The sequence below is a fragment of the Aphelocoma coerulescens genome, chromosome 2 (assembly GCF_041296385.1).
Source record: "Aphelocoma coerulescens isolate FSJ_1873_10779 chromosome 2, UR_Acoe_1.0, whole genome shotgun sequence".
NCBI lineage: Eukaryota > Metazoa > Chordata > Aves > Passeriformes > Corvidae > Aphelocoma > Aphelocoma coerulescens.
Genome location: NC_091015.1, coordinates 5,417,895 through 5,444,847, shown reverse-complemented (window position 1 = coordinate 5,444,847; position 26,953 = coordinate 5,417,895). Strand labels below are relative to the sequence as shown.

The window sequence follows — 26,953 nt, the reverse complement described above, 5'->3', positions numbered from 1 at the left end:
AACACGTTGGAGGCTGCAGGTTTTTCTTGCTGCTTCCTTCTTTGTTTTGCCATCCTGCTATAACAGAGAGTGCTCTGCAGGGCTGTCAGGTGAGTGATGAATAAAGTCAGCTTTGCAGAGATTGATGCCAAACCTCGTTTGCTGAGTGCTTTTACAGCAAAAAGGCTCACCCTGTTGTCTCATGGGGGTGGTGGTAGAGAAAAGCAACTCAGGTCATCCACTCACATTGTGAGGGGGGAATGTGAGACAGTTTTGAGTCCTGTGCTCCCTGCACAGAGCTTAAAGGGTGCATTGTGTGACATTCAGGGCAGGAGTTTGTTGCACTGCTGGTGTGCAGCCCCCATTCACGTTGCATTGGCCAGATGAGGGTAAACCAGGCTGGCAGTGCAAGTGTGGCCAAGGGGTTTCTCTTATGGTTTGACCCAGCTTTGTCAAAGCAAGCTCAAACCTGCCTGCACTGTATATTATAAACTTAGCCTCAGTCTTTGCTGTACCTTCACAAATGCTTGTGCAGTTTGTAAAGAATCATCCCACTGCTGTGACTCGGAGAGCTCAAAACCACAAGAGACAGAAATAAGCTCTTATTAAAAAAAGAAATATTTCAACAAGTCTCTCCTCATGGCTTTTGTTTGAGTACAGTCAGGGAGTTAAAACTGAAATATAGGCATTACAATTTGGGGTTCACACCTACGTGTATGGTGTTACCTAAAACTCCTCCTCCTCCTTCCTGTCTCTGCCTGGAGTCTTTGCTGCTGCTCAGTTCCTGCTGGCAGATCCCTGTGATCTTCCTCCACCAAAACAAGCTCCCCCGCTGAATTCCTTACAGCCCAGGGATGTGATGGATGTGAGCCCACGCATCAGCTCCAACTTCACGTTAAAGTCAGATGTGAACTCCAGGTGAACTCCCACATATGGTGGGAGAGATGCAGCCTGACGCCAGATTCCTGTTTTCTACACTCTCTTCTGCAGTTTGGACAGGACAGGTCTGTTTAATTATGCCCCCACCTCCTCTGCTGGTCCAACTCAGAGCTGTGGTCAAGATCAGACTGAGGAAGGAACATTACTGGTCTTTGACAGGTTGCCAGCAGCCAACCTTAGACATTAAAACGGGGAAAAGTAGAGTTTAAGACTACTTGTTTGCAAGCAGAAGGGACAAGCTTGCAAGGGGTAAAGGGTTCATCTTCCCATTGCTCCTCAAACCTTCTTCCCAGTATTGTTCCCCTAAAGGCAGGTGTAATTTTTGGTGCATGTTTGTAACTTTGGTGCTGCAAACACTTTCTCTGAGCCTGCTTTGCTGCTGTGTGCAACCAGTGTTTGCCACACTCTTCTTAGGGCATCTGTGTGCTGTGGTAAAGGAGCCAGTGGCTGAATGACAGCTGAAAAATGAATGGTCTGAACAGTCATCAGCACCAAAGACTGCACTTGAGGCTGATTTTTGTGTTACTCTGCTTGGAATTGGGCAGGATGGCACAGTCCCTCCAGCAGTGCTAGGCTGTTTCTGGGCATCAAAGGTGTTACTGGGGATGTGTCTCTGTAGCCAGAAAACCAAGTATAAAACACCACTAATTTTATTCTCAGCCCTTAGTTTAGCCATGATTTTCTCATTTTTTCCTTCATCACTTATATTAAAGCATTTTAGAATTTCCAGGTCCTTTTATCCTCACTGAAGCAACCCCCATTCCTACCAGCCACTACAAGCTAAGAATCAAAACCTTCTCCTCAGTACCTAACATGAGATTAGATATGGGTAGAAAAGGACATAACCCACTTTTCCTTGCACTTACCTATTCTCTTAACAGCACACCTGTATAAACCTGTATTGTCATCTGAGATAAATCAGTTTAACCCGGGTGTATTTTTAACCCTTCTGTCTCCTACTTTTTCGTACTTCTCTGTCCATCTTCTGCCCTCTCTCCTGCCTATTGAATGTTTACAGAAATCCATACATGCCAGGAAGTCTCCAAAGGCACAAGGGCTCTCTCTCTCTCTCTATGGCCAATGACACTTCTGGGGGTCTTGTGGTCCACAGCCTCCTCTGAGCGGGGGTGGATGGGATATGGGATCTGGCTATGGGATGTTGCTGAGGGAGATGGGGTTGTTTAGCCTGGAGAAAAGGGGGCTTAGGGGGCACCTAATCATTCCCTACAACTACTTGAAAGGAGTTGTAGTGAGATGGTTGTGAGTGTCTTCCCTCATGCAATTAATAAGTGACAGGATGAGAGGAAATGTCCTCAAGTTGTACCAGCGGAGGTTTAGATTAGACATTAAGAATATTTTTTTCACAGAAAGAGTTTTAAAGCATTGGAACAGATTCCCCAAGGGAGTGCTGGAGTTACCATCCCTGGAAGTGTACATTTCCTACCTTAACAATTCTAATATTCTATGATTCTAAGAGGTCACAGTTTCCTTTCATCACCAGAGAGATGGATATGCTCATGCAGTGGGCTTTTCACATAATTTTCTATTGCTTATTTTTGATTTTTATCTTACCAAGGATCCTGCACCAGGATCAGAGAGCTGAACACCCACACTGAGCCTTTTTTTATAAGGTCACTTGATATCTTCATTCCAAGTCTCTGGTATTATCTTGTATGAGAATGCACTTAAGATAAACATCTGTCTGAGGCTTATCTGGGCTCAGATTATGTTCACAGACAGCAAGAGAAGAATACAGGGATTTAAAACTTTTCCTTCTGTTAAAAATTGTTTAAACTTTACATAATCTGAAAAAGCAGAATGACAAACTTAATTCAACATCCAATGAAGTTGTTTAAAAAATTTCTTCCTGGGGTATGAGCTGACCTTTTCCCAAATAACAGAATGCCAGTGGCTTCTGTCACAGGCCCTCTTGAAAATGCCAGTTAGGTGTTTTTCTGCCATCTTTCCCCACAACTCCTATAGGAGCTGGTTTTCTTGAGGCCTGCCTGTACTTATCCTTGCAAAAACCCTGAAGGGAGCAGAGATGAAATCACTCCTACTTTACCTGTCAGGAACTGAGACCTGGAAGAATAAATCTTGAATTTTGAAGCCCCTATGGAGCAATTTAGCTGGGCAGATAACAAGCTCTGGGCATGAAGTACCCAGGTGTAGACCCTCCTGTCTTTGGACATGAACACATGGACAAGCTGTCCTTGTGGTGACACGGTGAATTGTCACTTCAAGGACATGGAACAGACATTGAGTCTGGGACTGTGCCTGTGGCTTCTCCAAGAGAACAGCAGGGTGGGCAGAGCCAGGGTGAGACTCTTCTGCCAAGGGACCTCATCTGAACTATTGCTCCAGGCTGTCTTTAAGTTAATGGAGAGAAATAGGTGCCTCAGGAGAGTGATCCATCTTCTCCTAATACAGCTGTCCATGGGGAATTGCTCTCTGAAATTGCCTGTTTCTATTGACTTCCAGTGGAGATGAGAGATTCTGTCTCTGAGTGAAACATCAGTTTTAGGTGAGAAACTCAGAGGGAGGAACTGACCTGGATTCTGCCAGTGACAACCAACCCTTGGAGCAACCTTTGCCATGGCTTTTCAATACACAGAGCACATCACCCCATACCTCAAAGCAGCTGGTAAAATTTGAGTATTCTAGAGGGCAACTCTATGGCTAAACCATATTATGTTCAACAGGGGAGACACTGAGCAGATCCACAAAAGGTTTACCTGCCTTCCAGAGGGTTTCCTCCTACCACAACACCTTGTTGCCAAGCAAGCTGGCAGAGTTAGAGGGGAAAACTGTCTCATATAAAATATTCTGGGTTTACATTTATATGAATCTCAATCCCAAATAAACCACCAAAGGAGAAGAGACAACATTGCAGTGACATAACCCATGGGCCATGAGCATCCCTGAAGGCAAGCACTCAGATATTCAGCCTTAAAAAGAGTGGTAAAGAGAAACAAGATCCATGTCTGAATTCTCAAATTCCTTTAAGTTGAGGTTCTCCACAACTTAATTTCATGAAGGCAGTAAAGGACTTTCCAGCAGGAGTTGTAGAGAGAGGGTAAAAACTTCCAGATTACAAATACTGGCACAAACTTCAGTTGTAGAATTGAATAAAAAAAATGTCCCATACTTTATGAGCACAGTTGCACTCCCTGTTCTGGAATGAGCATCACATTGGCAGAACTTATTTCACCCTGTTCCTGTTTAGTAGTCCTGTATATCACAAACATGGTCAAAGCAAGAGGTGGCCTCACTCAGCATGGCTTTACTTGCACAGTTGACCCTTCCCTCAGGAAATCTCAGCTGGAGAGTGGACAGCTGTGTGCAGCTGCTGCACAGAGCACCAGCTCTTGGCTGGCTGCATCTGCAAGAGAGATGCCACAGGGGCAACTGCAGATGAGCTGCTGGGTCAGACTGTGCCACCCACACCCTGCCAAGAGCAGATTGTCCAGGCACCAAGAGCGTCTCTGGGCTTGGAAACACTCGTTCTCCCCAGCTCAGGGGTGAGAGGTGTGGTGTGGCTGGGAGCTGGGGGCACATCCCTGGGGCTGGAGAAGGGAGGATGGGAAGAGCTGGCAGCCCACGCAGGAATGAAACTTCCCTTGGCAGCTGTCATCTAGCAAGGCTCCTCCAGACCAAATGGCACTGAGAGATACCATGCCCTCGTCTTCTCAGCAGCCAGTGGGTGTTTGTAATACTTGCTCATGCTAATTAAGATCTAAATCACTTTTCCCATAATTATGGATTCTGCAGGAGTGAATTCTCATGTCTTGTGAGGTGGTCCAAATTCCGGACACCCTATTTTATCCACAAGCATTTAAATGGTGCTCTGAAGAGCAGGATATGGAGAGGGCACCCAAGAAGTTTTTGCCTCTGTCTGCTTTTCTGTTACAAACATGGAAAAGGTTGTTACAATAGTCCCAAACAGCAGCTCCTTTGAGTACACATTACTGTCCAAGTAATATTATTCTCTAGTACCTCTTTCTGTGTATAATTTCTGTTCTCTTAATTATTCTTAGCTGAAAAATAGTCATACATTTGAAATGAGCCAGAACACCCTCTCTGAGGTGACAGTCCAAATACTAGAATGAGCAGCCAGTGATTGAGAGAGGGATGACATAAATGGGATGGGAAATCCTTTACCTTTTTTGATTGGAGTACAAGGAAGGTTTCTAGATGGACACAGCCTGCCTTGCACCTTGCAGGCATGCAGAGAGATTTCTCCCACCCAGTGGCTAACAGCTTCCTCATGTCTGCTGGGCAGGATACCTTCCCTAACCCTGCGACCTTTCTTTCTGCCAAGCACAACAAATATGGGTCAATGGCTTTCGGAGAGGGAAAAACTCCAGAGCAATCCTCTACTGACGCTGAAATAATTCCAGTGCATGAAAAGCGAGAGCAGCTGTGGCTGCTTCCACATCCACAAGCAATGCAGCTTGCTCATTGCCAGCTATCCTTAATCCTCTTTGAACTCCTGACTTTACATATCGGATGGTTGCTCCATGGAGTAATATCTGTGTATTACTGCCCATTCACTGTAAGTATTTCACAAGGCGATACAGAGACAAGAAATGTATTCTCAGGAGGCTCAGGCACAAAGGTTACTGGATGCAAATCATATTTGCGTCGGCACTGGCACATGTTTGCAAAACCGGGAGCGGGGTATCGAGTGTTAAAATGGGAAAAATTCCCTCTGCATTCTGTGAAAACGCTGGCAGCCCAAGGGCAGAGAGTGCCCGCGGGTGTGGTAATGCTGTACCGGCTGCTCGCTAAACAAAGTAATTGTTTCAGACACCAAACAAAGGGATAAAACTATTTCAGTGCGCAAAAAGAGGTCTCTCCTAATCTGGGGAGAGGTGATAAAAACTTTTAGGTCTGTGTGAGAGCCACAGATGAAGGAGCACGCTCTGCCAGTGCTTACTCTTAAATTTACTTATTTTGCTGTAGCCTGTATTCTCCTTAAAGCCCTAGCTTTGGGAGTGTAGTGATGAGGTGTTTAAAACAATGATTTTAGGAAGGATTTTTCAAAAAGCAAGTATTTTGTCTTATAGGGGAGAAAATGCCTGTCGTGTTGCAGACTGAATATGTGACCTGCAGATGCTGAAAAGTCAGAAACAAAAGAAAAAAAACAACAGAGAGTTTGAGCTTTTTCTTTTTTTTTTTTTTTTCCTTTTTTTAATACTATTACTTCTCCCACCCTGCTGTTGAGGACAGGAAGGGAGAAAAAAGGGGGAGCCAGTCATGATTTAGGAGCACTTATATTTGTGATTCCAGAAGCCAAGAGGATTGAGATCCCATGGAGATGGTGCTCCCTTGGACTGGAGTCACTCACTGCTGGGCAGAAGGGTATTCTTAAACATATGGATTACACAGAAGTTCAGAATAATTTTGTTTTTCCCAAAAAAATATATTTATGTTTTTCCTTTCCAAAAAGTTGGTTTTATTTGGTTTGGTTTCTGGTGTTTGTTTTGTTTAGTTTTGTTTTAATATAAAGATGTGGTTTCCTTACAAGACTGAAACTTGTTAATCACAAGCAAACACTTCTCAGAACAGATGGCTTCACTGCAGAGTCAATTTCTCGGTGAAAAGGGATTTTGATGGACAGACAGTGCTCAGCTTTCCTTTCCCCTAAACTCTCCCTTTTGTACAAGGGCACTGGCACAAGGGTTACATGGTCAGAAATGTGACAGCCGTGTGAGCTGCATCCCAAGGCAAACCCGCCTTGGAGTGGACACTAGGTTTGGGTGCAAGCTGATTTTAGTCCACTGAATATATGTGTAGCAAAATTAATGCTCATGCTTTAGGCTGCCACTGCTTTTAGGGGTGCTGAACTGTAGGGTCTCCATCAGGACCCATAACCAGTCCTTGCCAGGTGATGTCTCCATGAGCCTTCCTTCACACGTGCCCACAGTGGTCTGCAGCTTTGACTGCAGAAGGAAGGGCACTGATCAACAGCTTTCTTGTGGAAAGACATTTGCCCAGTTTATTTGAATTTTACAGAATCGTTTCGGGCTCATAGGATGGTCTGGGTTTGGAAGAGACCTTAAAGATCATCTGTTTCCAACCCCTGCCTTCCACTAGACCAGCTTGCTACAAGCCCCATCCAAACTAGCCTTGAACACTTCCAGGGATGGGGCATCCACGCTTCCTTCTCTGTGTTTGGGTCAGCCTGAAGAACAATATCAAGGTTGACTCTTCCAGTCCAGTCCTGTGAAGTCTGTCCTAGGGAAAACACTGCAAAGAAAGATGAAAGTCTGTTGCTGCCCAAATCTGCTACAGAAAGCAAAATCTGAATCAAGGATGAAGAAGGGTTAGGAGATCTGAGACCCTATCCTGTCAGCTGAGACGTTCATCACTGTCACAGTCTTTCCACAGGCCTGTTGCTAATGGCTCTTGAATAAAGTGCATGCATCATTAACATCCAAAGTCTGAGCCCACACATGGAAGGCCTGGCCATAGATCACACCAAGGAGCAGCTCCATGTCCACATCTCACAGAGGCATTTGCTTTAACAAGACCAGTGGGCCTGTGGGGACAGGTCTGTGTCCTGCAGCCCTCCCAGTGCAGCTGAGGTTTGACTGGAATGGGGATGACCCCTGGACCCAGAGGCAGAACAAGCTTTGCCCTCAGATGCTTGTGTAGAAACCCAAACGCAGAACATTTTCCTGAGTTTCTACCTATGAATCTGAGCACTTTACATAAAAAACTGGCAGAGCCTTGGAAGAAGCAACCTGAAGGACTTGGAGAAATTTTACTGATGGGTGACAAATGACAGGGATTTCAGTAGCTAGGTACCAAGAATATGCCAGAAGAACATAATCCTTGTACTGCAATACAGATTTAGAAATACCGTTTTGCTCTGAACTTCACTCTCTCACATTTTTCCTGAATAATATAAAAATATAAGGTTTACAGAGGAATAAGGCAGTTTTCCAGAACACATCAGCTCCTGTCCTCATTTTCTACGCAGTCATGGTGTCAGTCACTGAGCATAATCTGAAGGCAGGCATGGTCCCAACAGCAAGAATTTTTTTTTTTTTTCAAAGTAAATTTCTGAAGCTTACCATCCATGCTGAGGCAAGAGGCAAATTAAAATGTGAATCGACTCTTCAGATCCAGGGATATTCCTTCAGCTCAACACAAGTTAAATTTTGAGGGGGTGCAGTAAAGGGATCCAAAGCCAGAAGCAGTGAAACTGTAACTCATTAACATCATTATTCACTAACAACTTATCTGATATCCTTTCAGAGCAGGTCACACACAGAGTAGAAGAATGTCTTTGATTAATGAAACACGCTGAAAACTGAAAAGATGGTGGAATTGCCATGGCAAAGGTGACTTGGGGCTGCCTCACGCTGTGGTACACCCCAGGGATACTCATGTTTGTGAAGCAGAGGGTTGCTTTCTATCCTCGTAAGAGCAGGTGTATGTCTTACCAGATAAGCGACAGGAAAAAGCCTTTATGAGTAACACACATGGAGAAAGGACTCACTTGGAAGACAAAGAAACATAGAATCATCAAATGGCTTGGGTTGGAAAGGACCTTTAAAGATCATCCCCTTCTGACCCCTCTGCCATGTGCTGGGATACCTTTGCCTAGATCAGGCTGCTCAACACCCCATCCAGCCTGGCCTTGGACATTTCCAGGGATGGGGCAGCCACAGCTTCTCAGACAACCTGTTCCAGTGTCTCATTACCCTCAAAATTGAAAAAAAAAAAAAAAAAAAAATCTTCCTCATATCTAACCTAAATAATAGGCTTCAGTCTAAAGGGAAAATGATGGGTTTGGGCATCTCCTGCTCCATGGGTTCCCTGGCAGGGCTGATATTTAACTCCGGCCTGTGCTGTGTGGTAGCTCTTCCCAGTCATTCCTAATCTTCTGGGCTGCAAGGGTAGGGAGAAACTGTTAGTGGTGGTGTGCAACAGCATAACCCAGCTCCCTGGCTGCCAGCCAGTGTGGATAGTAGACATTTGCTCAGGGTGTTCCTCTGACAGACCCCAGAGAAACTTCCCAGAGCATTTGTGGCACTGCAGTTTGCACCACCTCCACTGTACATGGATGCTGCCAACCCCTCTTGCAACACCCTGCTGCCACCTCGCTCTGGAGGACAAACTTCCAGGTGTCTCACACTGTTCAGGGAAGTTCTCCCTTTCTCCAGCACCCACTCATGTGACCCTTGTTTGAAGATGTGGACTCCAGTCTGAGCATGGATGAGTTTCCCTAGAACTGTGGATTTATTGCTTGAACTCTTTGTGTCCCAAACCCTATTTCTGCTGCTGTTCACAGACATTGTGCAAAAGGACTAAAATTTATCTCTTTGGTGAATTTCAGCTGGAAATGTTAGTGGCTAGTAGGTTACAGCACATACTGTCTGCAGGGATTGCTCCTGCACAGGGGAAAATCCCTCTTGCACGGCATCCCTAGGGAGCACCAAATCACACCAAGCTCTCAGTCCTTATCTCCAAGACACCAGCAGGTCCCTCCTCCTCTCAGAAGTCCAAGGGTTGGATGTTGACAGCTGTGCTCTGGAGGCATTGCAGAGCTGTCTGTGATAAGGCTGATGCTCACAAGAGCCCAAGGAAGAGCTGCAGCTGAGGCCAAGCCCAAGTTCAGCAGGGGTATAACCCAGAAGCTGATGGCCACCTCAAATTTCGATGCCTTCTGCTCAAAGCAGGGCATGTTTCCTTCTCCTTGCCTTTTCCATAGCAGCAGGCACCCAAACCCACGTCTGGTGTCCTCAAAACACAGCTGAGAAAAGCCGGTGCTGGTGTTGTGGTGGTGCTGCCATGCTGATAATGGACAATGAGTTGGCAGAGTACCCTCAGCACAACAGCAGCATGTGCAGCCCATCCCAGGGACACTCCCCAGCTACCCAGAGAGTTGGCAGAATTGTTAATCTTGAGGCATGAGTGATCTGAGAAGGAAACTGAAGGAGACACAGGCTGCTGCTTGGACAGAATTGTTGGGCGTGTCTCCCCACCCTCAATGTAAAACTCAAATACAGGAGCCATGGAGCTCTACATGCAGCAAATTTGGGAAGAGTGACTACAAACACTGTACTTGCTGCTCAGGCAGATCTAAGAGAAGGTTTCATGAAGGAAAGGACTGGTCCAGGGAGGTGGGATGTCCAGGGAATGTCCAGACATGCCCAGATCCAAAAGTTAGGGAAGGTGGATTTGGATGTTGATCATGGTTGGCATCTTGACCACAGGTCTTGGCATACCTTCTGCTGCTCCCAGACATTGCCTGCAGACCCAAAAGCAACTAAAATGCCAACATCAAAATTCCCAACCTCCACAGCTCTGTTTCTACGTGTCAATGACTGCACTGGACACTACCAAACAGTTTTGAATTCTTCTTCAACTCATTTTCCTTTCAGGGAGCTGATATACACGGAGATGTCAGAGCAGGCATTCTTTTCCCACCAGCCATGCTACTGAAACATTGCTGAAACAGCCTCATCCTGGAGCCACCCCAGCAGGTGCCATGTTAACTGGTATCATGTTTCAGAGCTGAGACAGATGAGGGCCAGGCCAGCACGTAATATTCAAATTAATGGATTTGATCTTTAGCTGATCTTCAGGACACCGCTATTAGCCCATGGAGCAAAGCTCTGTGATGCTCTACCCTTTTCAGCAATCCAAAATATTCCCAGGGTACTCCTTAGGTAAAGCCTAACCTTTAGGGGATGCCTGCATGGTGTGGCTCTACCACAGCTTTCACTTTCCCCAGGTGTGACATCGGTTTGACAAATTATTTTCTGAAAAGCCTCAATCATTTCAAAATAACTAGGCAATTTTTTTTCTTTTTTTCTTTTCTATGGATAATTAAACTTTGCTCTATTCAAAGGCTTTCAAAGAACAGCTGGCAGAAAATAAACCCTCAAACTCCAAGAAAAGAAGGAAGGGTTCCTTTTACAGAGTAATCTAAATTACCACACTTCAAAAGCAGAGCACAAAAGAGGTATTTAAATAACAGTCCTTTGTTCTGTGGTTGCTGTTACTGGACAGTGCTGCAAAGCCCTTTTTTAGCTCAATGCAAACAGCCTTTTAAAATCCAAAGAAGTATTTAAAAGGCCATCAGATTAGGGTTTGAGAAAAATTGTATCCAGGCTACACTGAAAGTTACTCTACAAGCCAGGAGGAATGTTTCACGGATTTGGCTGTATTTGCTTTCATGATCCTCACTCTTCATTTCTGGCTTGCAGTCAGTCACAGAGGGTTTGCTGTTCCTTCCACGCTTCTTCTGCAAAGAAACAAATGGGAGGATCTTCTCCTCCAGCACAGTGCCTTAGAGATACCTTGCCATCCTGCTATGTAAAAGGCAGCATCACCATTTTCAGCCAATTCCTACGTATTTAAAAACCCTGATGGTGTTCACATCAAGGAGGAACAGGAGGAGGATTATGCACAGGATTTTGTTTGTAGCAAGGATCCTCCAACCTCGTGAGCCTCTCAATAGTTGTGTCCCCCACATGACTCATTACTGCAGGTAAGGAGCATGGAATACACGTACAGTCACACAGCCCAGCTTGATTTAATTAGAGACGCTTTTAATTAAATTTTATCATTGAAGCTGTAGCAGGAGTGTGCTTAGATAAAAATATAATGAAATTTTCCTTGGCATCAAAGAAGAAAGGTGTGACTTCAGTTTAATTACTTAGGCCAGCGGAGGTAGAACTTGGTTGTGTCTGAGAATTGGCACCAAATTAAGGCTGCAAACAAAGGGATTTGCTGTACACACTGTGGCTGTCCTGCAGCCTTCACTGGCATGGTGGCTACGTAGTTTCATGACAGCTGATATACAGCTCTTGTCTAGGTGAAAGAATTGATTAGACCTACAATTACACTGTGATAATTGCCAAGAAGAGAGGCCTCTGCTGCAGGCAGGCAGGTAATAGGATATACTTTAGTATTAGGTCCCCTTGAAATTCTCAGACCAAGAGGCAGGTTTAGGAGATACCCAAATCTTGCTCAAATGGAGCTGGGAAATTTGAATCTCATGGATCCTGGATGGCCAAAGTCCTTTATCTCTGTTGGAGGTCACTGTTGCAGAAAAGGAGGCGTTGATGAATTTCCCCCGTTCCTGGTCTTCCTTCCAGAAGGGGGACACTCCTCTGATTTGTCAGTCACTGAATGCTTGGAAGAAATGTCTAATTTGCCTCCTCATCGCCAGACACATCCCAAGCTCATCATTTGCTACCAGGAGGCAGAGAGAGTGGCCATTAAACCCAGCAGTGAAAGAAGAAAATCACATGCACAATTTGATGCCTGTGCCTCTCCCCTGGGACTCCAGGGTTTTAATGCAATTTGGTGTATCCCAGCCAGTGGTGCTTGGCTGCTTTTAATTAAAAAAAAAATTAAAGGATTTATGTTGGGATTAAATGGGATAATTATTGATTGATTTCTGCCTTCTAAATTGAAAAGCATTTGGATTAATCAGCTTTTAAATAGGAAATCACTCGTCTCTGGACAGGAAGCCAACCTCAGGCCCTGCACTCTAGCAGGGCTTTATTTTGCCCTCTTCCTTCAAACCCACTGGGAAACATTTTCCTTTCTTTTCTCCTTGTTTCATACCCAGAAGAAAACTGTTTTCATTGAGACAGGCTCAGGGTCACAAGGATTAAGATCACCCTGCCTTGCACTACCTGCAGACAACACCTGCCAGGATCTGCAGCATCCTGATGGAGCTGACCAGGAATTCTGACACCTTCTGGGACCCTTGTGCTGGGAACTGGGCCAGCCATCTCCCTGACTGGTCCAGTCAGCACTGAGATATTCCATGATGGAGGGAGCAGGGCTGTACCAGCAGTGATTTGGGTAGTTCTGTCTTTCAGGCCAAGCAAAGCAGACACTCAAATAGCCAGATCAGCAGTCAGGAGAGGCTGGTAAATAAGGCAGTGAAAAGCTTGCTCTTGGTTGAGTTCTGGGACTGTGTGTGTCACCCCATCTGTACAAGCCGTTGGAAATCAGGTCAAGCAGGTGAGGAAGGTGGTAGGGCAATGTGAACTATAAATAATAATAGCACACTCAAAATAATAATATTCTCCATCCCCAGCTGCAGAAGTAGGCTGCTGACCTAGGCACTGTGAGTTCAGGTTTCTACATTTATTCTGGTGCAGAAATTGTGCAGCTCTGTGACTCATCTATACTTGGAGTATTCCACCAGCAGGAAAACAAAAGTCTTGTTAACTCCCAGGAAATCCCAAATGCAGAATTTGGAAGAAAAGATTTGCTGTTTTGGGGACTTCCAACAGGATTTTTCAGCCTCTGAATTAAAGGGTTAGGGTTAAAATTAAATAACATTTCTGGTTCCAATTAGCCATCCTTCCAATGTTAGAACTTAGAAGCGGGTTTTAACTTTACCCTTTGTGAATGAGGAGAGCATTGTCCACACCACAGTCTTTCTATTGTAATTTATCTAGCTCTGGGAAATTTTCCTATTTTATTTTTGAAAGTTTCTCCCTTCAAAACACTATTTTAAAGATTCCCCATCAGGAGAGAGCAGGATACCCATCCAGAGAAATTACATTTTTCTAGGAAGCTTTTCTGCTGAAGTACTTCAATCACTGGGATGCTGGTCCAGCAGTGCCTCATGCAGACCTCCCCCACAGCTCACCCACCAGAGGTAGGTGGCCTGGCAGCAGATTACACCCCTCTGCAAGGTAATTCAGACTTGAAAGGATGCTTTGAGTTTCTCACACAGTAGTCAGCCCCATAATAATTGGAACAAAGAACTTTCTTCAGGTGCGTGAAAGCCTCTCCTCCACAGGCAACCAAACTTGGAGAGCAAAGCACTCACATTGTGTCAGTCCCACTCTCTGAGCATCCTGAAATTGTCACCACCCTGGCCATAACCCCTGAATGATCCCTCCTGCACAGCTTCCTTAGGAAGAACATACTCAGAGCTCAGCCTTGCTCACAAGCATGTCAAGAACTGCTGATGTGATCATGGGAGACCTTGCTCCCTACAATTCCCTGGAAGGAGGTTGTAGCCAGATGGGGGTTGGTCTCTCCTTCCAAGTAAAAAGGGATAGGGCAAGCAGAAAAGGCATCATGTTGTACCAGGGGAGGTTTAGATTGGATTCTAGGAAAAATTTCTTCATCGGAAAGGTTGTCAAGCACTGGAATAGGCTTCCCAGGAAAGTGGTGGAGTCACCATCTCTGGAGATATTTCAAAGCTCTGTAGATGTGGTACTTAGGGGTAGGGATCAGTGATGGACCTGGCAGTGTTGGGTTAATGGTTGGAGTCAGTGTTCTCCGAGATCCAACATAAATGATTCTATGATTAATATGAAGATATAAAAATGGATGAAGCATTATTTGAACTGTGAAGTCACATGTCTCATCCCAGTTAGGGTGACCAGCTGGTGCATTTTCTAGAGTGGCCTCGTCCTCAGACTGACTTCACATGCCTTGTGTAGAGGGCTCCCACAGGAGGCCTTCTAATGGACATCAGGAAAAGAATGAGCTCCAGCAAACGCTGGCTAACCCAGTGGTGCCATTCAAGCCTCCCTGCGTCACACTCTGGCTCTGCTTTTGGAGATGAGCACAAGCAAGAGCAGTTTTTTTCCTACCTGTGTATGCAGACATACATGTACAAGCTATTTCCAGTATTTTCTGCTTTATCCCAGGACTACAAGATGGTGGCAAACAAATGGAGCTTGGTTGTCCTTTTAAGAAGAGACTAAGCAAAAAAATTGAGGTGCAATAAGATGACTTGATTAGAGAAGATAACAGATAGTGCTTTTATGTCTAAGATTCATTACATTAAAAATATCTAAGAGCCAGTGATATAAAAACCCAAAGGGTAGACATCCTGCTTTGAATGCAGGCAGGGAAGAGTAAAATTCAGTCTTCTTCTTGCCCTTTTCCCAAAATAAACAAGCAGAGCAAGACTAAAGAAAGGGAATCCTTAAGAGTGCAGAACCAGCATCACCATCTGCTTAAGCTTAATCTTGCTCAAGATCTTCTCAGCAAACTGCACAGTGCCATTGCCCATGGTGACAGTTAAACCCACTCTCAGACCTGTCAGTCAAAACTAACAGTCCTGACTTAGCATCTAAAATAACACCACACTGCTGTTTTCACCTACCTGATGTGGGATTAGTGAGAGTATGGAGCCATATTTTTTCCCAAGGAACACAGCAAAAAAGTTAAGAGGCCATGGCACAGTTTGTGACAAAATTACATTTAAAAGGAAAAAAATCCCCATAAGAGTGATGCTGCCTGGAATGGGGTCCCAGGAAGCCTGTGCCATCCCTGTCCTAGCTGAGATTTAAAACTGAGTAGACAGGGCTCTGACCCACCTGATTTAACATCAAATTCTTGCATTGAACCCTGCTTGAGCAGGGCATTGGACCTCCCAAAGTCCTGAACAGTTTCATGATTTCATGGAACATTACTGACTTACCCTGCAGCAATCAAAGTTACAAACCATGAATTTTACTTTTGCTGCAGGCAATCTTTCAGATACCGTCAGTCCATGCTTTGCACACTTCCAAGGTAGGGACCAAGGACTGTGAATTTGATCTGATAATTCCTGAGCAGTCTGGGAATCACAGGAGTCCTAATGTGTGTACAGGAGCTGATATCACCAGGGAAACCCTCAGCTCGCTGCTGCCTGGTGTTTCCCATGCCGAGCATGGTGCACTGTGCTACCTGAAAGGTAACAAGAAGCATTAACAGACAAACTGCTTCCTTGGTCAGTAGAAAAGGATATTTGGGCAGGAGAGAACAGAAAGACTTAAATTTCTCGGTGATGCTCATGAATTTAGCAGGTGTTGCTCATGGTAGGACACTGCCTCATGTCTGAGGAGCCTCTAAGGCAGCAACTGAATTGTCCCTCCAAGAGGCTGTAGCATTGAAAACCTTGTACCAGCTCTTGGCAGGCAGAAACTGGGGCAGGCAGCAGCTACTAACAGCTCTCCTGCCCACATCACTGTGACCTGCTTAAGCATCTGCCTCTGCATTCCAGGGCAGCCCTGGTACAGGATGACTGCACAAAGGTAACCTTCACCCTCTCCTATGAGCCTCGCCATGCAGTTCTTTCTTCTCCTACCCTATCATGTTTCCAGAACCTCAAACTCCCCCAGGAGCCTGTGAGAGTTTTGAATGATTTATTCCAGTAATGGCAAAAGCCCTGCAGAGTCCAACCTCTTCCCCTCAGTAGCTGCTGCTGTCTGGGACAGCTCAGGTCACCAGAGGGTGCTGCTGGTGCCCTCCAAGAGCCAAGGTGGCAGCTGGAAACCAAAGGTGCTCTTCTCCCCTGGGTTCTTTTTCCCGAGCAGTGACCCGTGTATTTTCAGGCAGATTGGCCTTTTCTCCTGTGCACTCCCCCCTCCTGTGGTGGTAGGCTGTGTAAAACCACCTTTCTTTGCAGTCTCAGGCTTGAAGCATCCTGGAGAGAGATAGTATGTGAAATCCTGAGGTTTTGTTCACTCTCCTTCCCAAAGCCACCTGGCAGCCCTGGGTGCAGGAGCAGGAGGGCCTGTAAGGATGAGTGGTTGACCATGGTTACACATTAAGCAGGTTTGCCACCACCCCAGAGAGGAAAGAAGAGGTTGTGTGCATATATATGCACGTGTGCTGTGTACAAGCACACACAGAACCACTTTAAACCAGCGCACCAGTTCCATGGAGCAGCAGAAAAGTCCATCTGGACCTTTTGGCTTCTCATAGCTAAAGCTGTTGTTGTGATGAATTATCCCTACAGTTTCTGAGGCATCCTTGAATTTAGTCTTACATGTTTCTATGCTGTTTGCTTTCAGCCAAGTTAATCCTGGCTGTCACTTGAGTACAGTTAATGATGTTCTACTCAGAGATTTGCAGTTGTGCATAATGGGGCTGGAGTCCCTCCCTGCGCTCTTCACGCTGCTTTCAGAGACCTTCTGTCGGGTGCACAGGAGTCACCGAGCATTTTGCAAAGGAGTGCCTGAAAATGAATGCTGCAGTCCTAAATGAGCTGCTGTATAATCCTTCTATCTGCCTCAGACTGTCTCAGATTAATTCTATTTGCCAGTCACTTTCCCCTTTCTCTAAAAAAGGGACGTATTTTTAGCCTCTCGACAAATCTGACACAGTGGAGTTTCCCTCGTGTGTATTCTCACTTGTCACCATTTCTAAGTGTTTTTTTAAAAACTCTTCTTAATTTCTTGTAGCCCAGGACTGGGAATTTAAGATTTATAATACTTACAAGAAACACAGCCCCCAAATTCCACCAGCATAAAAACCCACCAGTGTAAGTCTGTAGAGTCACAGAAAGGCTCTTATTAAAGACAAGCTCCACAGTGGAGCCAGTGGCTCTCTCCTGACCATGGCTTTAACATGCCCTGGACAGGCCAATTGTGGTTATATAATACTGGCTCTGGAGCAGATGCTGCTGTGTTTGGGCTGGGAGATTATAGCTGGCATACACAACTAATGGGAGCTTTCTGACAAATGCAGTCACCCCTGTCAGGCAGGGATTGCAGCAAGGCAGCCGCTCCGGTGGCTCTTCCCTGCAATCCTGTGCAGCTGGGATGGAGACAGGGACCGGAGTGGAGGCTGCAGTGGGAGCAGGCAACCTTAAAAGCAACAACAACAAAAACCACCCAAATCCAGCAAATCCTGCTCAACCCACATGTGGCTGGAGGTGCGCTGCAGGCTGTGACTGACTGACTGTAGCAGTTGTCAGGCACGGGTATCTCAACTGGGGAAGGATGATCTGCTGCATCCAGGATGGTTGGTGTGTTCCTGTGGCTCAACGTCTGATGGAGCATTTCTTCATGTTCCTTTGTGATTCACCACGTTTGGCATATTGAGTGTCTCTTCACCTTTTCCAGCGCCGTGACTTGGTGCTGTGGCATGTGCAGCAGGATGCCACGAGGGCCCTTATCAGCGTGCTGGGGACAGTGCTGAGAGAGGCGTTCACACCTCAGCATCAAAAGGCCATGCTAACAACCCCAATCTGCTCTGACTCCGATCCAGAAAATCTCACGTGCCATCTCTGGGTGAGCTTTTTCCAGGCAGGTAGACGGGAGGGAAGCAGAAGGAGACTCTCCAGCTGCTGCTTGCAACAGCTCTGCTCCCATCCCCACCCTTGAGAGACTTTCTGTGTCTGACGGATCAATGCCGGTCCCTGCCATCCCCAGAGGGCTGCAAACGCAGCCTCCCAAGTGTCCTGCAGTTTGACAGACACAGCCATTGCTGTCTGCTGACTCCCAGCACGTCTCTCCAAAATCCTGGGATGCTACATCACATTAAAGTGATGGATGAGGAAGAGCTGTACCCAGTGGATTCAAACCTCTCCTTGTTAGCGCTTAAAGGTTGCTTCACATCTGGATTTCATTAAAAAACCTATCCAGTTTGGCTGCTAAATAAAGCTCATCCAGGCATAAGACTAAATGAACAAATATTTCCAGTAACACTGGTGTTGTCTGGTTTGAGATATGTGCCACCAGTGGTGACCTTATGCTACCTTTACAGAAAAGGCTAAACCATACTAGGGATAGGATCCAACTGGATCCCTTTCCTCACTAAGTAAAATAATCAACAGGCCACCTCCTACTCATCCCCATTTGGCCATTTCCAGCTTCACATCTTCTGTTTTTTTCTGAAATCTGGCAAAACCGGACTTTTGCTATTGCTACCTGTACTTGGGACAGGCAGGGGGATGAGAGGGAGTGCTACATTCTCATGGCTTACACCATGGGACATCCCATCTCTCCCTATGGAGCTGTGGCAGAATTCCCAATTTACCTCATTCACTTCCTAAATCCCCACTGAGAAGGGGTATTTCTGAGAAGGGAACTAAAAGGAGATCTGAAAGCTCTTCCAGTGCCTTAGATTTCATAGAATCGTAGGTGCATAGAGTCTTTCAGGTCAGAAGGGACCTTAAAGATTATCTCATTCCTACTCCCCTGCCATGGGCAGGGAACCCTCTACCAGACTGATCAAAGCCCCACCTAACCCAGCTTGAACACTTCCAGGGGTGGGGTATCCACCACTTCTCTGGGAAAAATTTGCATAATAATGTCCCTTGGGAAGGTCTACCCAGAAAATTCTTCCTACTTTCCAGCCTCATCTGAGGAACCACCTCTCCACTCACAGTCCTGAACAGTGACAGGTCAGATGTGTTGGAGCCCTAACCAAAAGAAGATTGGACCTTGCTGGGCTGCAGATGTGTTGCCTTCCAATTAACACTGTAATTATTCCTTTTTCTGCCGTTCCACCACATCTGTGCACACACACTCCATCCATTCACCCATTTCACAGAGGACAGAGGAAGCTGACAGATTCTTCAAAGGGCTACTCTGCATTGTAACCCTTTGGCTGCATTTCAGGACCCTTTGGGGCTGGCTACCAGCAGTACCTGAGCTCATTTTAAGCCTGCTGACTTCTAGCAATCAGGTTAAAGCAGCATGGGGGTCAGCATGGGGGTCAGCATGGGGGTCAGCATGGGCTGAAACATATCCCCAAGCCAGCAGTAGAATCAGTGCACAGAGGGCTCTGCCTCATGTCTGTGGTTACACTGCCATCAGCACCTGAGCTGTGTGATACCCATTTCCCAAAGGCATGTCTACACGATGCTGCAGCTCCTAGCAGGGGTGTCACCAGAATAAAATCTTGGGCTCCAGCCACTGTCCAAACCACAAAGCCTCCCTTCTCCTAGTAAACAGCAGCTGCTTTGCTTCCCAGAAGTGACCACACTTCAGCAATGGCTGTTGCAATGTAAATATTTTCTAACCCACCAGAAACACATGGGCAGGCTGTCCTCAGGGGTTTGTGACCTTAAAGTGAGAGATGCAAGTGTGGAGCTGGATGATCACACGGGGATTCTTTGTTCATAGGGAGTGCAAGAGCAGATGATCATGTACTTGCTGTTTAAGAGCAGCTGTCAGCTGAGTCCCACCACTCAGTAGTTGGTTCAGTAGTCACCTAATCAAGGATATTAGAAGTGCTGAACCACAGGAGGAAGAGCAGTGGCCTTTTCACGAACCTGATTGTAGCAGAGGAGTGGCAGCTCCACAGTGCCATGGTGTTGCTGGCACTGGGCAGTCCATGCCATGTGTCTGCAGCCCAGCTCCTGGGCTTCTGTGGGAAAGCAACAAGAGATGGGATTGCAAGTCATCCTGACTCCACAGGCTGTCCCACAGACCCAGCAATGTCCAGAGAGGCAATATTTCACTGTGTGGCTGGAAGGAGGATGTGCAAGTGATTATAGTGGTTATTGACATGACCATCACCACCAACATCCTCTAGGACTGTGGTAATTTTCTTAGACTGTTCCAGGGAAAGCAAACATGGCAGAGGAGCCCAAACATGTTATGGCAGATCAAGCAGGCTTCAGGTAACAGTTTTTAGATGCTGATGCACAGCAGGATAATTCTCAACCCCTTTTCCAAATATGCACGAAGCTGGACATTGTTCAATTGTCAATAGCACATTAAGAATATATACATGGAAAAGATACTAGGTGACCTTGATTCTTCACAGCATCAGCCACATGGGACAAAGGCTGGTTTTACTAAAGGCCAGAGCTGGGCTTGACATGAAATTTAGGGGAGCAGGCTGGATCTGGGCAGAGCTGGGGCAGCTTTCCTGCCTCTGCAATCCCAGTGCTGTGCTGCGGCAGCTTTCCTGCCTCTGCAATCCCAGTGCTGTGCTGCAGCAGCTCCCAGCTCTGCTCACTGCTGCATTAACAACAGAGGGGCACTTTCAGGTGCTCCAAAAACCCCAGTGGGCAGTGGAGACTCCCACCTGTGGGACATGGTACAGCTTCAGAGTGCTACTAGAGAGGAACTAAATTCTGCCAGCAGTGCCAGAGACATCTGGTGTGAGCTGGATGCCCAAGCTTGACCAAAGCTTGAAATTGTAGCCCAAGTCTTAATGAAACAAAAGGCAGATAAAGGAACAGCATTTTCAGAGAGAAAACTGAGGAGTCCAAATGAATGAGCACAATATTTCAATATGATATCTTCAGCCAAAGCTGCCCTTAATAAATATACACATAGCTTTGATTCAGTCAAAATGTTTAACATAAAGTTGCCCAAAAGATGGGAATTTGGGACTTTGTTCAGCTATTGAAAGTAAACTATCTATTGGCTTCATTACTCTCACTGAAAGTTAGGAAAAATCCTGGCAGAGAATTTATCAGTGACGAGCTGGAGACCTCCATGCCTGGGGGAGGGGAAGGGATGAGGAGCTATGGTGTTTCTTGAGAGTGCCTTGGCATGGCTGATACTCTTGGACTGCCATGTGGCCTCCCATGAAGCATCCCATGGCCCTCCGAGCCTCAAACACCAGCCATGGGCAACAGGACAGACTGCATCTGCTCCCAGGCTGGAGGACTGCCACTGCTCTTTGGAAAGCATCTTGAGAGGAAAAGGGGAATCCTCGACTAGTTTTCCCCTCTCAGAGACCCAAGCATGCAATCTTTATAGAGACTCCAAGTGTCAGCAGAAAGCTCTCTCCTGGAACTTGCCCGCTGCTTCTTGTGCTGATCTGTGGCAGAAATTACATTTGCTCTACATAAAAGCCTTTGCTTGCTCACAGCTGAGTGATCACCAGCTTTTAATGTGCTATGACAAGGATGACTGGGTGTAGAACCTCTTGGCCCTGCTGCAAGATCACTTTTAGCCTGCAGTGCAGTCTGAGCCTTCCTGCTGAGTGTGGCAGGAGACATACCAAGATTTCTTAGATGCCTCTTTGCTCAGCACAGAGGGACAGCTGCTGTTGGCAGCGCTGCCCAGAGCACCCTTTGTGCCTCAGCAGCAGTCGTGCTGCACACGGGGAGAGAAGGAAAGTGGATTTACTGCTGAGTCAGATGCATTTGTCTCGCTCTGGCCTTGGGTCCTGGGATGATGTTGCTGTCACACAGCGAAGGGAGTTGTCTTTAGCACAAGGAACATCACTGATAAACATAAAGTAAAGAGATTTAATAAGCAGGAATCAACACCAGCACCAAACTGCACTCCCATCTTGGGTCATTGGCTCCTTGGGATGGTGTTCTGGCCCAGCAGGTTTTCTCCCCAGGAGTGGTGACAGCAGTAGCGAGATCATGCTTTGCATTCTCTGTGGTCATCTTCTTGCAAGCCAGCAGACATTTGAACCCCACCAGCATTAGATTTTGTGGTTACTTTGTAATGCAAGTGTAATTGAGCCCTTCTGCGGCTTTGGCTTCATTAATGTTGCACTCATTTTTAGATCATGAAACAGACTACCTTTTCCATCCTCAAAAAATGAAGAACATGCTTTGGCTCAGAAAAATGACCTCAAAAGCCCAGGAGGGAGACGAGGAGTCCTCTCCAGGTGAGCAGCATTCAGAAATTCCTCCTGAAACCATGTATTTCCATGTATACATACACATGAATGCAGAGCTCTGCTTTTCTTGTTTGATTTTTTAAAATATTATGAGATCAGTTAGACTTAAGGGAAAAAAAAATCAGCAGACATCCTTTCCCCAAAGTCCCAGTTCCTAGGAGCCTACCACACTTGGTGGCTTGACAAACCAGCCAGGTTTCTCACTGGGACTGAACAGATGGAGAAGCAGCCTGTCCTAGGGAACTTCCCAGGCTTCTCCCCAGCTGGAAGAGCCCTTTGTCAAAGTGATTATTCCTATGCCACTGAACAAGACATGACCAGGCACCGACTTCAGTGCTGCCACACCGACATCCAGACTACAGAATTGCTCTGAGCACTGCAGCACTTGCTCCCTGTGTGCTTCCTGGGCGTGTTAACAGCTTGGTGGTGCCACCCATATTTCATCCCTCTGTACCCTTATACCCTTCCCAGTTTCTGATTGTCTCCCATCGCCAGCTGCCCGTTCTACCAACATTTCTTTTCCCAGCAGCCATTTCCCCTTTAGGAAGGTTTTGGGAGGCACTGGTTTAGCAGCACGCCCTGATAGGTGAACAGAGAAAGATCCCTGGGACTGCTGTGATTTAGGTCAGTCTCCCAGACATGGTTTTCAGGGTTCAGACTGACTAAGGACTGCTTCAGCTAAGCAGGTGGAAGGTGACACCCCACTCAGGGAGACCAGAGTTTAGTCCTGCCATCCAATTTACCCTCTGGGCGAGAAAAGCAACCTGTGACTGATTTTGGTAACCAGCTGAAGTGTAACCTATATGAGCTGGAAACACAGCCCAAGATGCAGCCCATGCAGATTAACAGGCCTGACTGGCTCACTGCTCCAAAACTACTGATGGCTGAGGTTAACAGAGAGTTTACTTTTATTTGGCTCTCCTAAACTCTAAAGACAGAGTAAAAAATGCCAGCCCAAGAGCTGGAAGTTGATGTACATCCTTACAAAGAGGGAAATTAGCAGAAAACCAGTGTTTGGAACCAGTGTAGGGCATCTCAAGCATTTTGGAGGCTAGAGGGAATGCAGCATGTCTCATGCTGGATGTGAGGTACTGCCTTGTGCCCAGGTTTATAGACAGAGCTGTAAGCCACGGAATACTTTATTCACATTGAAGCGACCACCTTCTCATTGCTTCTGTCAGCAACATGACGCTCTTAAGGAAGTCTGAGCCTTGCAGACAGACCTGTCTGACCCCATTAGCTTGGGAGAGAGATGAGTGTTTGGAATGGAAACTCTCATCCTGGCTCTTTCATAGACCAATAAGACAGAGCACCAAGGTGCAAACATCGGAGTGACTCATAGCAAGCTGAGCTGAAATAGAGATGATATTGAAGCATTAATAACAGCATCTTCACAGCCTTAAGAAAACCAGCCTTGGTGATGGCAAGGCAGGGGAGAAAACACACTTCCAGGGTAAAGAAGCTGTTTGAGGGCCTGATGGAGAGCAGGAATTCCCCTCCTTTAATAAAAGGATTTATTTGCTGAGTAGGTGATAACATCAAACTGACACTCCTGGAGGGAGAGCATCCCAATTTAGGATAGCGTCACGAGTGTGTTTTGCCAGTCACTATGAAGGTATTTACATGCATTTAATCCACACAGTCAGCTGGTGTGAGAGTCAAAGCTCTCAAATTAGAGCCGGGTAAGGACCTTAATCTTCAGGCTTCAGGGATTTGGACACAGCTCTGAGACAAGAACTGTGATACTTGCAAGCATCAACTGCCTACACCAAGAATGGAGAGGATTAAAAAAAGCTCAGATTGATAATTGCAAACATCATCAGATAAAAAGATTGCTACAGGATCATGTTCCATCTCATTCTTTACTCTGGGAAGGTTCTTTTAACTTCATTTGGAGTTTACTTCAGGACAGAATGCTGAGGAAGACATGTCCTGCTTACCTACATGGAGGTGACAATATGGTTTTACTGAAAATTCCCCCCATCAGTTCTGAGCACTTGAACTAAGTTCCTTTCAGAGGAAACTAAGGAGGGGAGTTCAGTCTGAGCATGAAGGAGTGTGCTTTGTACACCCTTCCCAACACAAGTTGCAACACTGAACTGACTGCAGAGGTGTACAGCAGCAAGTCACCCCTCCCTGTGCCTCTGCAACCTTATAAAGCAACAGCCATACCAGCCCTGTTAGATTTGGACAGGGGCCACATTTACCACCCTCTGGAGCCTGGGTAGTTCTCCACCTTCTCCCTGTCAGTGTCCAGGAGTGTTTCTATGCCAGACACTCCAAGAATGTGAAGGCTGACTAATCTTCAGGCTGATCTTACATCCTTCCCAGGGAGGCTGAGGTGAGAGGCCATCACAGCTGCTGGGTAGCAGGCTCACACTCTGGCTCCTGAAGCTGTTAAGTCCTCAAGACTCTACCCAAAAGTAAGCTTTGCAGCCTTTGTGGGTTTAAGGCTCCTGGAATATGCATACCATATGTGAAAGGCAAGACCTTCTCATGGTCCAGCAGGGTAGGGCAACAGTGGGGTGAAAAACTGGGGCCTTGTCCTTGGTGGTCACACCTGACCTGTGGACACCAGGCACTCCTGTTTTCAAGGGGGGCAATGTATCTTTGGCTGCACTAGGGCAGTCCAATGTCAGGCTCAGAAAAGGGTCAGAAACATGATTTCAGCTGAGCATTCCCCTTTCTGGTTAACTACTACAACTTGGCAGCAAAATGAAGATGTCTTCCCTGAAGCCTAGAAAGCCTCCATAAGTGAGAAGTTAGGTGTTCTCTGGCCTCTGTTGTCTTCTCAGTGGACAGTAGGATAATTCACTCAGCCCAGCCCTATTGCAAATGCCATTGCAAGGAGCTGCTTTATTGCCAGACAGCCACTCCTGGCAAAAGAAATTTCACCATGGTTTGAATGGCAAAGAACTTTGGCCTTAAGCCAGGTCATTTTAATTGTGGAGGTTTGGGGTTTTTTTGCATCCTACACTAACATCCAGGTGTGCAGCGTGCCCTGATGCAAGGAAAGGAGAGAAACAGCCTGGCTTATGATTGCTCACAGGAGTAGCATCACTGGGGTTGAATATTACAGGGTTTCAGAGGGGCTTTCCTCCGACAGTGAGGGGGAAGAGGACTCGAGTCCAAGTTCCCCAAAACAGCCATGAGTTTTAAAAAACAAATAACGAAAGAGGATCTTATTTCCAGTGGATAAATTTTCTTGCCCACCACATTTTCTCTTTTGACTTACTGTATCGCAGTGCTTTGCAATGCACTTTCTGGGAGGTGAATCCAACCCCTGCAGACCCACTGACAGGAGCACATCGAGACTGCTGCCCTCTGCACCTTCTCGCTGCCTGGAGAGGACAGTGCAGTGAAACCCTGGGGCTGGAGAGCTTGCCCAGCTCAGCCCTGCAGCATTTCTGTGGAGATAAATGGTTCCTGGAGGAGCAGCAGGCATGCAGATAAGCAGTTATCTGTGCTGTGCACACACAGAGGTGTCAGTCGTGGCACTGCACACAGCCCTGAGCTGCATCACTGCTGATGCTACCCAGGTGACTGTCACCTGCTCTGACAGATTTATGCCGGTGTCATCACCACTGAGCTTACCCCCTTCACCTGCCACCACGCTATTCAGCAGCTGCTCCTACCAAAGCAAATCAAGGTACTTGTAAACTTCTAATCCCCACCTTGCTTCTCCCACTATTTTCTCAACTCCTCCAACTTTTTCTGAGAAGCACTTCACAGCTGTATGGCCATGGAGAGAGGTACAGGGTTGATCTTACCTCTAATGTGCACAGCCATCCTCCCAGCTTGTCCTGGAAAACAAAAAGTGAAATGCCTTCCATCTCAAGTACCTTCCCACTGGATGATGAAGGCAATCCAAACAAAGCTCAGGGCACCAGAACTAACAACATCTGTTTTCCTGTGTTTCATGCCATGGAATTGGTGGTCCTTGGTGGCAAAGCAAATGCAAATTAATTGTTCTCCCTACAATGGGAGGCATTTATATGACCTGCCCTTGATGTGAAAATGTTTTATCTTTCCTTAAGACCTGAGCTCTTTTTACAAACTTTCCTGCTTGCCAAAATCTCACAGCCTCCTCAGCTGATTCTCTTTGCAAAACTCATAGGAATTCTTTTATCTTTGAGACTTCCATCCCTCAACCAAACCAGACTGAAACAGGCCAGGGGGAGAGACACTGGCAGAGATGTATGGACTCTGTGATTATTATTGCTATAGTATTATCCAGGCAGGTCCTGAGAGGAACCTGCCCTCCTTTGAGGGCTGATATCTTCCCTGCCTGGGTAAGAAGCTCCCTTCTCCTGCTGCACAAGAGAAACAGCTGTCTTTACCCCATTTCAATTATCTTTACCCCATTTCAACCACAGGCTTTAGAGAAGACCCTGCACATCTGCAGCACAGCACTGCTGAAGCACTTGGCACAGCTACAAACCTCCTCCTGCAACATCCAGAGCAACCCACCCTCAATCCCACTTCCTGACAAGGAGGACCTTCTTCTCTTCTGCCTCAAAGATTTTCCAGCAAACCTGCCAGCAAATCCAGGCTCCAACAAACCCAGCCAAGCCTCAGAAAATCCCTTCAGTCCCCATTCCCGTAAGAAGAGAAAGGAAATTGATTCAAGCTCCCACTGGCTCTTTCTCTGCCTTGTCTGGCCTGTGGGGTAAGGCACAGGTGGAGGTGATGTCCACTGCTTTTTAAGGTTTAT

At 46.4% G+C, this 26,953-nt stretch overlaps 1 long non-coding RNA gene across 1 annotated transcript; it reads left to right on the top strand.

The window, feature by feature from the left end:
• On the top strand, positions 1-26,953 carry LOC138105588 (uncharacterized). The gene is made up of 3 exons (XR_011148540.1): positions 1-89; positions 22,123-22,227; positions 26,616-26,953. It is a non-coding gene; the product is annotated as an uncharacterized lncRNA (long non-coding RNA).